The following is a 12,062-nucleotide window of genomic DNA, read 5'->3' as shown; positions in this document are numbered from 1 at the left end:
TTCATTTCTTTTGTTAAAGCAAAGGGTAGGAAGTGGGAGGGTATTTGCTAGTGACTTGCCCAATAGAAAATGAAGCATCCAGAGTTAGTTCTTTCTAGAAATCGCTGGGGGTGGGCGCCACCTGGTGGCCAAGCCTATGTAATGAGACAAATGCCTTAGGGCTGCTGGGCTGAAGTAATTTCCAACTTATCAAAACTGTTCAGTCAGTGCACAGCTCGGTTTTTATGTTTTAGATATTTTCTTTTTTTTTTAACTTTATCTGTATTTATTTTATGCTGAATTTATTCCCGGGCCATGAGTTTTTGTTTCCTCAGTTTCTTCTGGGATATCTTTTTCTTCTGTGCAGCCTCCTCTTCTGGCTTTGGAACGATCTGTTCCTTCTCAGTGAGGATCATCTCAATGTGGCAAGGGGAGCTCACGTATGGGTTAATCCGGCCATGAGCTCTGTGGGTTCGTCGGCGCATCTTAGGTCTCTTGTTCACCTGGATGTGTTCAATGACTAGAGAATCTACGTCTAAACCCTTAAGTTCAGCATTCCTCTCTGCAGTTTTAAGCATGTGCAGCAAAAATTCAGCACTCTTTTTTGGCCACCGACCCTGTGTCCAGCCCCACTGTTTGGCCTGGGCGCACCTACCGACTCCACCATTATACCGCCGGAATGGCACACACTGCTTCTTTAAAGTGACATCCTTCAGATACTTGGTGGCTTTGCGGATATGCATACCCTTGATGGCCTGGGCGGTTTCCCGGGTGTTCTTAAAGTGAACACGAAGGTTTGACCCTCTTGATTTGCATGATTTTGTGGGGTTTTCTGGGTCAAGAGAGTAGCGAACCATCTTGGCAGGTGACCTCTGGCCGCTTACAGGAAGAGGAAGCGCGAAGGCTACTGGGAGAATTCATGAGCTTTTTAGATATTTTCATTAGCATATAGTAACTATACAAAACAATGGGCTTTGGTGGAGCATGTGGCTCACACCTGCAACATCAGTACTCAGAAAGCTGAGGCAAGAGATGACTGCAAGTTCAAGTTCAGCCTTGGGAAACCCTGCAGAAGATGGGGAAGAAGGATTATAGGAGCCAGAGAAGTTAAGGACATCAGGAAAAACCTCACAGAATCAGCTAACCAGGGCCCAAAGGGGCTCACAGAGACTGAAACGACAACCAGGAAGCCTGTATGGGACTGATCCTCTACACATATGTAACAGTTGTGCATCTTGGTCTTCATATGACACTGCTAACAGCACGGGCAGGTGCTTTCTCTGACTCTACTGCCTAACTTTGGGACCCTTTCCTCCTACTGGGCTGCCTCTCTAGCCTCAATAGGAGAAGATGCACCTAATCTTACTGCAACTTGCTGTGCCAGGCTAGTTGATATCCATGGGATGGGGGAGGGGGAAGGACTTGGAGGAGAGGCAACAGTAACCAGAGATTGGAGCACCCAGCCAACAAAGACCAGGCCAGATATCGACATCAGGAAATACCGGAAATATCCTAACTCCAGATGCCTAGATCCCAGCGTGAAAACAGGAACATGAAAAGCCAATACAATACGCCTTCCCCAAAAGCCAGTAACCCTATTCCAGCAGGCCTTAAGAAAAGCACAAGACAAGGACTTCAAAATAGCAATCATGAATATGTTCAGGGACCTTAAGAGGAATAGATCCCGAGTGAAGTCTCTGAAAAGAGTTGAATGAAATAAAACAATTCAAGACATGAAAGTTGAATTTAACAAAAAAATAGAATCACTAAAGAAAACTGAAACCAGGGCTGGTGAGATGGCTCAGCAAGCCGGTAAGAGCACTGACTGCTTTTCTGAAGGTCCTGAGTTCAAATCCCAGCAACCACATGGTGGCTCACAATCACCCATAATGAGATCTGATGCCCTCTTCTTTTTTTTTTTTTTTCGATTTATTTATTGATTATATGTAAGTACACTGTAGCTGTCTTCAGACACTCCAGAAGAGGGAGTCAGATCTCGTTACGGATGGTTGTGAGCCACCATGTGGTTGCTGGGATTTGAACTCCGGACCTTTGGAAGAGCAGTCGGGTGCTCTTACCCACTGAGCCATCTCACCAGCCCCTGATGCCCTCTTCTGATGCATCTGAAGACAGCTACAGTGTACTTATTTATAATAATAAATAAATCTTTGGGCCAGAGTGAGCAGGGACAGAGTGAACGGGGTTGACCGGAGTGAGCAGAGGTCCTAAATTCACTTCCCAACAAACACATGAAGGCTCACAACCATGTACAGTTATAGTATACTCATATACATAAAATAAATAAACAAATAATCTTTAAAAAAAAGAAAAGAAAAGAAAACGGAAACCAAAATAAAACTAGAAATGAAAGATTTAGGAAGTCAAACAAAATGCTCACAAGTAAACCTCACCAATGGACTATAAGATGGAGTAGTGTGTTCCTTCAATCCCAGCATTCCGGAGGCAGAGGCGGGTAGTGCTCTCTAAACTCTAAGCCAGCCTAGTCTACATATGCAGAACCAGGACAGCCAGGATCAACATGGAGAAACCCTGTCTCAACAAACAAACAAATGAATTAAAAGGGAACACAGCATTTCAAACCTCCCGGGACATAGTGACGGTGGTCCTAAGTGGCAAACTCATATAGGACTATACAAAAAAAAAAAAAAAATGAGACAGAGAGCATACTGGTAACTTAGTGACACAGTGGAGAGCTCTTGAGCAAGAGGTATGCTCAAATAGAGTAGATGACAATAAATAAACTGGGGCCAAAGCCAATGAAATAGAAACAAGCAAAAAATACAAAACAACACAAAGAGTCAGTGAAACAAAGATTTGGCTTCTTGAGAAGATCAGTAGGACTGACAAACCTTTACTCAAATTAGGCAGAGAAGGAGCTGGGAGGTGATGGCATATACCTCCTATCCCAGCACCCAGGAGACAGAGGCAGCTGGATCTCTGAGGTCTTTGAGTTCTATGGCACAAGACTCAAATTAGTTAGAGGTGAAAAGGGGAACCTTATTTCAGATACCAAGGAAATTCAGAAAATTAAAAGGGCATACTTTAAAAACTTGTATATCACTGTACTGGCTGGTTTTGTGTCAACTGGACACAGCTGGAGTTATCACAGAGAAAGGAGCTTCAGTTGAGGAAATGCCTCCATGAGCTCCAACTGTAAGGCATTTTCTCAATTAGTGATCAAGGGGGAAAGGCCCCTAGTGGGTGGGACCATCTCTGAGCTGGTAATCTTGATTCTATAAGAGAGCAGGCTGAGCAAGAGGGAAGCAAGCCAGTAAGGAACATCCCTCCATGGCTTCTGCATCAGCTCCTGCTTCCTGACCTGCTTGAGTTCCAGTCCTGACTTCCTTGGTGATGTGTTGTGTCCGGCCAGCAGATCACAGCCTGGGTTCTAGCCTGGAAAGGCATTTTGGAAACCTGGAAGAGAAGAGGGGCTAGGCGGCGAGAGAAAGAAATGTAGCTAAGACAACATTCTGATCAAAGCTCAATTTTACTTTTTTCAGACACTCAGTTATAAAGGAAGGGGGAGGGAACCCGATTTCCCACCAAGTAACTCGGGGGTCCAGTAGCAGGATGAACACGTGTGTGGCTCCAAGCAGCAAAGCGGCAGGGTCCAGCAGTGGGCGTGGCAGGACAAATGAGCAGGAAGCTCCACCCTTGAGCAAGCAGATTCCATGCTGGAGAAAGGGAGACCACAGTGATGAACAGTAGCATGGAAGTGTAAGCCGAATAAACCCTTTCCTCCCCAACTTGCTTCTTGGTCATGATGTTTTGTGCAGAATAGAAACCCTGACTAAGACAATCACCAAACTAGAAAAATAAAAAAGAAATGGACATATTTTGATACAAACTAACCAAAGTTAAATCAATTTAAACAGAACCATAACCTCTAGTGAAATAGAAGCAGTAATTGAAAATGTCCCAACCAAAAAAGTCCAGAGTCAGATGGATTCAGCACAGAATACTATCAGATCTTCAAAGAATTAGTTCCAATATTCCTCACACTATCCCACAAAATAGAAACAGAAGGAAGACTACCTACTCTTGTTTACCGAGCCAGCAATACCCTGATACCCAAACCCCACAAAAACTCAAAAATGAAAGAAAACTATAGATCAATATCTCTTATGAACATAGATGTAAAATGCTCAATAAAATACTTGCAAACTGAATTCAAGAACAGATCAAAAAGATTATCCACCATAATTAAGCAGGCTTCATCCCAGGGATGGTTCAATTTATGCAAATCATTAAATGAAATTCAACACATAAACAGACTGAAAGATTACAACTCCTGATCATCTCATTACATGCAGAAAAGGCCAATGACAAAATCTCACACCCTTACATGATAAAATCCTGACAGACTAGGGATACAAGATACATACCTCAATATAATAAAGGCAGGTTATAGTAAGTCCACAGCCAAATCAACCTAAATGAAGAGAAATTCACAGTATTTCTTAAAGGAATAAAAAAGCAGAAGAGGCTCGGCATGGGGGATGGTGCACGCCTGTCAGTCTAGCATGTAAGATGGGAAGGCAAGAGGACCAGGGGCTCAAGCTCACTCCCAACTACATGCTGAGTTCCAGGCCAGCTGAGGTTATGTGAAACTGTCAAAACAAAACAAAACAGAACAAAAATCAACATCAGCCACACACACACACACACACACACACACACACACAGAGAGAGAGAGAGAGAGAGAGGAGAGAGAGAGAGAGAGAGAGAGAGAGAGAGAGAGAGAGAGAGAGAGAGAGAGATGCAGTGTGGCAGTGTGCATGAGAGAGGGGTGGGGGTGCAAGGGAGGGAGAGACTGAGAGAGGGAACAGAGAGAGGCAGAGAGAGACCAAGAGAGTGCAGCAGCAGAGTGGGGGTATTTGGGGGACGGTTGAGCAGCTAGTTGGTGATAGGCTCACAGAAATGGCCATAATGAAGGGGAACAAATGAGAACAAAGTCTAATGACAATGAAATATAAATGTCATAATGAAACCCTTTACTTTTTTCTACAGTGCCCCCCTCCCCCAGTCTTTTTCTTTGTATTTGAGGCAGGGTTTCTCTGTGTAGCCCTGGCTGTCCTGGAACTTACTCGGTAGACCAGGCAGGCTTCAAACTCATAGAGATCCACCTGCCTCTGTCTCCCAAGTGCTGGGATTAAAGGCAGGGGCTACTACCATCCAGCCCAGCCCCTGAAATCTTTTTAAAGGTCATCAAAAAATAATGAAATAGGATGTAAAATAATACAATTAAACAAAAAAAAAAGTATGTTCTTTAATGAGGTAAACAAGATGGGCAAACCCTTTAGGCAAAGTAATCAAAAGAGAGCAACAAACAAAAATCATAAAATTAGAGCTATTACAACCAGCACCAGTGAAATTCAAACAGCAGAGGATGCTGTTGCTATGCTTTGGCAAGGGAGAGTTCCGTGTATCAAAGGCATGTTGTTTCCTTGGAAACAAAGACAGTTAAGCAAGCGGCTTGAAAACTGCCCCTTTTTTTCCTAGTGGTTTCTTTTTATGTCTCTGTTTTCTTGGAAGGTATTATTAACTACATGGTCACTTAGGAATATGACATATTTTGTAACTTTTTTATTATGTTCAAGTTTTCATTAAGTGCTACCTCTCTGCAGGGTGAAATATTACAAAATAGCTAAACACTCTTAAATGGCAGTCTGTCCTTCGCTGATTTGAGCAGTGTGGTTTTTCCTTATTTCATGTTAATGGAACAAAATAATGGTGGGCAGTGTTATTGTGAAGCCTTATTCTGAGCACCGTCTTACACATACGCAATGCCTGAAATTGAAGCCGAAATGTTTGCAGAATCTACAGCGGGTGTAGTGTGTATAGAAGTTGATCACAAATTTTGGTATGTCAAAAGAATAAAGCAAATAGGATTGTCTACTTTGGTTACACACTTTAGGTCACTATGATTTACTTTTCAATTTTTAATTTCTGTACCATTTACCCTCCAGGCTTTGGGCCTTTGGAGAAAGAATTAACACCCTAGAAAGAATAGAGAATTTCTTCATAGCCAATTCTTCATTCTGAATAAAGATAAGGTTTGTCCTGATTAGTTTTATGTCGACTTGACACAAGCTAAAAGTCCTTTGGGAAGAGAGACTCTCAGTTGAAAAAACAAAAACCAACCAAACAAAAAACCAAAAAAACAAAAAACCTGCCTCTATGATTGGGCTGTATACACTCCTGCGGGGCATTTTCTTTGTTAGTGATCAATGTAGGAGGGCCAAGCCCATTGTGAGAGGTATAAACAAACCATGGGCTGGTGGGCCTGGGTGCTATAAAAGCAAACAAGCTGAACAAACCATGAGGAGCAAGCCAGTAAGTAGCAACCCTCCATGCCTCTGCATCAGCTGCTGCCTCCAGGTCCCTGCCTAGGCTGTCTTTGATGATGAACGGTGATGTGGAAGTGTTAGGAAAACGAGCCCTTCCCTTCCCAAGTTGCATGTTTCATCACAGCAACAGAACTCTGAGGCAGGACAGACAGACAGGTGCTTGCAACAGTCGTTGATAAGAAGACTTGAGGGTTTAGGGGGTGTAGCTCAGTGGTTCAGCACTTGCCTAGGACTTTGGACTTGATCTCAGGCAAGACAAGAAACCAACAAACCAAACCCCAAAGTGGAACTTAAGCTTTGTTGGGAGAAAGGTAAGATGTGAATCTTTTCTAGAAGCAGGGATCCTGGCATGGGTGAGGAATATGGTTCTGGGTCGAATGCTCGCCTTGTGCTAGTGTGAGTGAGGATGACCCCGTTGGGTTATAGGTGTGAATGCTTAGCCACCAGGGAGTGGAACTGTTTGGGGATTAGGAGATGGAGGACTGGGCTGGCGAGATGGCTCAGCGGGTAAAAGCACTGACTAATCTTCCGAAGGTCCTGAGTTCAAATCCCAGCAACCACATGGTAGCTCACAACCATACGGAATGAGATCTGACGCCCTCTTCTGGTGTGTCTGAAGACAGCTACAGTGTACTTACATATAATAGTAAATAAATATTTAAAAAAGAAAAAGAGGTGGAGGACTGCTAGAGTAGATCTGGCTTTGTTGGAGGAAGTGTGTCACTTTGGGTGGGCTTTGAGGTTTCAAAAGCCCACACCAGGCTCAGTCTCTATCTCTCTGCCTGTTGTCTATGGATCGGGATAGAATTCTCAGCTACTTCTTCGGCAACACGCCTGCCTGCCTGCTGCCATGCTCCCCACCATGATGGTAATAGACTCACTTTTGAAACTGTAAGCAAGCCCTCAATTACATATTTTTTTCTTTCTATAATGTACTTATTTTTATGTGTGCTGATGTTTTGTCTGTCTATACATATGTTTATGTGAGGGTATTGTATTCTAGAGGTACAAACAGCTGTGAACTGCCATGCAGGTGCTGGGAATTGAATCTGAGTTCTATAAAAGAGCAGTCAGTGCCATCTCTTCAGCCCCACATACTTTCTAGGTCTTTCATCAGTCATGGTGTTTCGTCACAGCAATAAAACAGTGACTAAGACAGTGTTCCAGCACTGCAAACCATTTCTCAGTCTTCGTCAAGTATTCAAGCATTTCAGTGATCAGCATTAAGAACTGGGTAACACAATGGCAGAACTATAAATGTAACTGTTATTGGCCAAGTGTATTGTCATCCTGGAGGCTTACTGCTGACGAAGCTCATCCTTTCTAGCTCTTTCTGAACTCTGGCTGGCTGCTTCAACTCCGCTGTTCTGGCCCAAACTCCTCTCCAAGCTGACAGATTAAAATGGCTGCTCAGCTTCTGACTGAAGTACTCTTCTTGGCCTCAAATGAACCCTGGCAATCTGTTCTAATCTTCTGTCTTCTCCCTGGAACCTTAAAGAAACAAACATACAGTCCCCCAAACTGAGAGGTGTACAAAAGCAAAAGGATCACGAGACATATATGGGAAATTAGAAAGTAACAGAAAATAGGAGATAAAAAGATTATCATGTGGATAGTTTTATTTGAATGTGCAGTGGCGTTTTGCCCTTGTGCATGTATGTTTGAGGATGTCAGAATCCCTGGATCTGTAGTTACAGTTATGACAGAGCACTCAGATCCCCTGGAAGAGCAGTCAGTGCTCTTAACCATGGAGCCATCTCTCCAGCCCCAGAATGGACAGTTGGAAAGTGAAGTTCTCAGATCTCTCTGGCTTTAGCAGGCGGTGTTATGTGTGTTAGGGAGGGGTTAAGTGGGAGCTGCTGGTTTCTGCAGCTGCAGTGTTCTTGGGTTAACTGTATTTCACTCAGTGATATCCCTGTTCCTAAAACCTGGATAAGGACTTGTTTCCATCACTCGTATTGGAGGATTCCTAGCCATGGCTGCAAGCAGGTTTGCCTTTGGCTCTTCTCAGTCACTAAGGACATCTTGGGTTTGACAAATCTGAGAAGCAACTGTGAGCCCTTGAGCCAGCTATCTACATCCTGTCATCTTATCAGTAATTCCTCCTTACTCTCTATTGCGGCCAACCATCCAGGCTCTGGACTCGAGCATCCCTCTTTCAATGATCCCTTCTTTGCCTTCAGCACTGAGGCACTTCTCAGTTCCAGCAGTACCAAGTAGTTTGTAAGTCAGTCTAGTTTTCAGGCCCGTCTTTAATAAACTTGCCATGAAATAGCATCGTGCGCTTGAAACACACATACCACCATCAAATAGTAAAATTTTTTTTACCTGTATTTGTTACTTTTCTGTTGCTATGATAAAATACCATAATAAAGAGCAATTTAGAGAAGAAAAGTTTATTTTGGCTTTTCAGAAGGTCAGAGTCCATCATGCTGAGAAAGACAGGGCCACAGTCAATGAAAGTATGGCGCCAGGAGTAAAAAGCTGAATTACCATATTTCATCCACACTTGGGAAGCAGAGATATGAGACAGGAACTGGGAGAGACTATCCCCCTACTCCCAGTGAAGTAATTCCTCTGGCAAGGCGCCACCTTCCCAACAGCACCACCAACTAGGGACCAAGTGTTCAAATACATGAATCTGTTGGGGGCGTTTTTTTATTCAAGCCATTTCACTTCTATAATACAGCACTGTTGTGAGCAGGGTCCTTACAGCATGGAGTTCTTTTAAAGTCGTTGAATAGTTATTATTAACTCATAAGTGAAATAAATTCCAGCAGTTGGGAGGCAGAGGCAAAGAACCTAGTTTATGGAGAATCTGGAACCCAGCTGTGAAGTGTGGACTCGGGTGCAGAGTGATACAACTCCTATACATATACACATGCACACATGCAGTGGGAGACTAGTTAGCCTCCTAAGAGGAAGGAAGAACATACTCTACAAGTAAGTTAGTCTCGAGGGCATCACACAGATGATTTGACTTCTTTCCAATGTAGATGTCTCACCTATCCTTCCCTACTTGCTCTGAAGATGCCTTTCTGTGTTGTACTAAACATAAATACAAGACAAATTGCATTTACAGATTTCATACATTCAACGCTAAGACTTTTTTGTGTGTGTATACATGAACACTGCATCCATGTGAGCAGGATATGGATATATGTGAGGAGCCGCCCTCACATTCACCATTACAAGATGGTGCTGACACCCGTGTTCTAAGTAGTAAACAAGCAAGCTGCGCATGTGCCGGGGTAGTTTTCCACTCCATGTGCTCTGCCTTCCCCGTGACCTCCGGTCGATGGGCTGCAGCCAATCAGGGAGCGACACGTCCAAGGCGGAGGACAATCCTCCATAAAAGGGACGGGGCTCCGCCATTTTCTCTCTCTTCTCCACTGGCTCCTGAAGAAGTAAGCAATAAAGCTTTTGCCGCAGAAGATTCTGGTTGCCCTGAGCGTGTTCTTGCCGGTGGGGACAAAAGCTCAGGATATATATATATACACACACACACACATACACATATATATGTGTGTGTGTGTGTGTGTGAGACTGCAGTGAACTGGACCTATGTACTATAAGAAAAGTGTTCTTGGCTGCTGAGCCATCCCTTCAGCCCCCTGTTTTATTTTACTTTTTTTCTTTCTAGGGCTTGAATTCCTTATAGATGCAAGGCAAGTCCTTTATGGACTGAGTTATCCTCTATTCTGGTTGTTTCTCTGTTGCTTTGTTAAATTCATGCCCTTGACAAAGGTGTTTATTTCAGCTTGCCGTCCATCACTGAGAAGCCAGGGCAGGAACTCAAGGCAGAGACTGAAGCAGAGATCATGGAGGAATTCAACTTACACAGTTGTTCTCCAGCGCTTGCTCAGCTTGTTTTCTTATATTTCATCTATCTCAAGGGTGGCACCACCCACAATGGGCTAGGCCCTCCCATAGAAAGCACGAATTAAGAAAATGCCCACAGACATGCCCTAGGACAACATGGTGGAGACAATTCCTTTTCTCAGATGGCTCCAGTTTATACCACGTTGACAAAAAACTAAGCAGTACATTTCCTCAGCTCCACAGAAATGCTTTTATCAGTCGGCTTTGCACAGGTTACTAGTGGGAAAAATACAAGCTCCTTTCGCTTATAGCTTGGGAGGTTCGAAGTTCAAGACTAGGTAGTGGTGGATGTTGTTAGGTCTCTGTGAAGGTGGTGAATCACGACAGAAGTGCATCTCAGAGTGAGCAGCAGTCAGACTTCAAGGCAAAGTGGAGAAACTGGCAACAGTCTACATCCTTAAAAGTTGTTTTTTTTTTTTTTTTTTTAATAGCTGAGTGTAGTAGCTCACACCTTTAATCATGGTACTCAGAGGAGGAGAAAGACAGATCTCTGAGTTCAAAGCTAACCCAATCTACAGAGGTTTAGGATAGCAAGGGCTACACAGAGAAACCCTGTCTTACAAACAAAACATCCCAATATAGTTGGAAAGAAGCAAGTAAGATGATACAAAACTAATTATTTAAAATGTTAGGAGCCGGGTGTGGTGGTGCACGCCTTTAATCCCAGCACTCGGGAGGCAGAGGCAGGCGGATTTCTGAGTTCGAGGCCAGCCTGGTCTACAAAGTGAGTTCCAGGACAGCCAGGGCTATACAGAGAAACCCTGTCTCGAAAAACCAAAAAAAAAAAAAAAAAAAAGAAAAGAAAAGAAAACGGAAACCAAAATAAAACTAGAAATGAAAGATTTAGGAAGTCAAACAAAATGCTCACAAGTAAACCTCACCAATGGACTATAAGATGGAGTAGTGTGTTCCTTCAATCCCAGCATTCCGGAGGCAGAGGCGGGTAGTGCTCTCTAAACTCTAAGCCAGCCTAGTCTACATATGCAGAACCAGGACAGCCAGGATCAACACGGAGAAACCCTGTCTCAACAAACAAACAAATGAATTAAAAGGAAACACAGCATTTCAAACCTCCCGGGACATAGTGACGGTGGTCCTAAGTGGCAAACTCATATAGGACTATACAAAAAAAAAAAAAAAATGAGACAGAGAGCATACTGGTAACTTAGTGACACAGTGGAGAGCTCTTGAGCAAGAGGTATGCTCAAATAGAGTAGATGACAATAAATAAACTGGGGCCAAAGCCAATGAAATAGAAACAAGCAAAAAATACAAAACAACACAAAGAGTCAGTGAAACAAAGATTTGGCTTCTTGAGAAGATCAGTAGGACTGACAAACCTTTACTCAAATTAGGCAGAGAAGGAGCTGGGAGGTGATGGCATATACCTCCTATCCCAGCACCCAGGAGACAGAGGCAGCTGGATCTCTGAGGTCTTTGAGTTCTATGGCACAAGACTCAAATTAGTTAGAGGTGAAAAGGGGAACCTTATTTCAGATACCAAGGAAATTCAGAAAATTAAAAGGGCATACTTTAAAAACTTGTATATCACTGTACTGGCTGGTTTTGTGTCAACTGGACACAGCTGGAGTTATCACAGAGAAAGGAGCTTCAGTTGAGGAAATGCCTCCATGAGCTCCAACTGTAAGGCATTTTCTCAATTAGTGATCAAGGGGGAAAGGCCCCTAGTGGGTGGGACCATCTCTGAGCTGGTAATCTTGATTCTATAAGAGAGCAGGCTGAGCAAGAGGGAAGCAAGCCAGTAAGGAACATCCCTCCATGGCTTCTGCATCAGCTCCTGCTTCCTGACCTGCTTGAGTTCCAGTCCTG

The 12,062-nt window shown here is 43.5% G+C and overlaps 1 pseudogene; it reads right to left on the bottom strand.

Moving 5' to 3' along the window:
• Positions 1-281: 281 nt before the first annotated feature.
• On the bottom strand, positions 282-895 carry LOC147001887 (large ribosomal subunit protein uL22 pseudogene; annotated as a pseudogene).
• Positions 896-12,062: the final 11,167 nt, after the last annotated feature.

This window comes from Mus caroli, unplaced genomic scaffold (assembly GCF_978045245.1).
Source record: "Mus caroli unplaced genomic scaffold, Mus_caroli_1 scaffold_12, whole genome shotgun sequence".
Taxonomy (NCBI): Eukaryota; Metazoa; Chordata; class Mammalia; order Rodentia; family Muridae; genus Mus; species Mus caroli.
The sequence above is the reverse complement of the archived record's forward strand: the minus strand, read 5'-3'. Positions and strand labels throughout refer to the sequence as shown.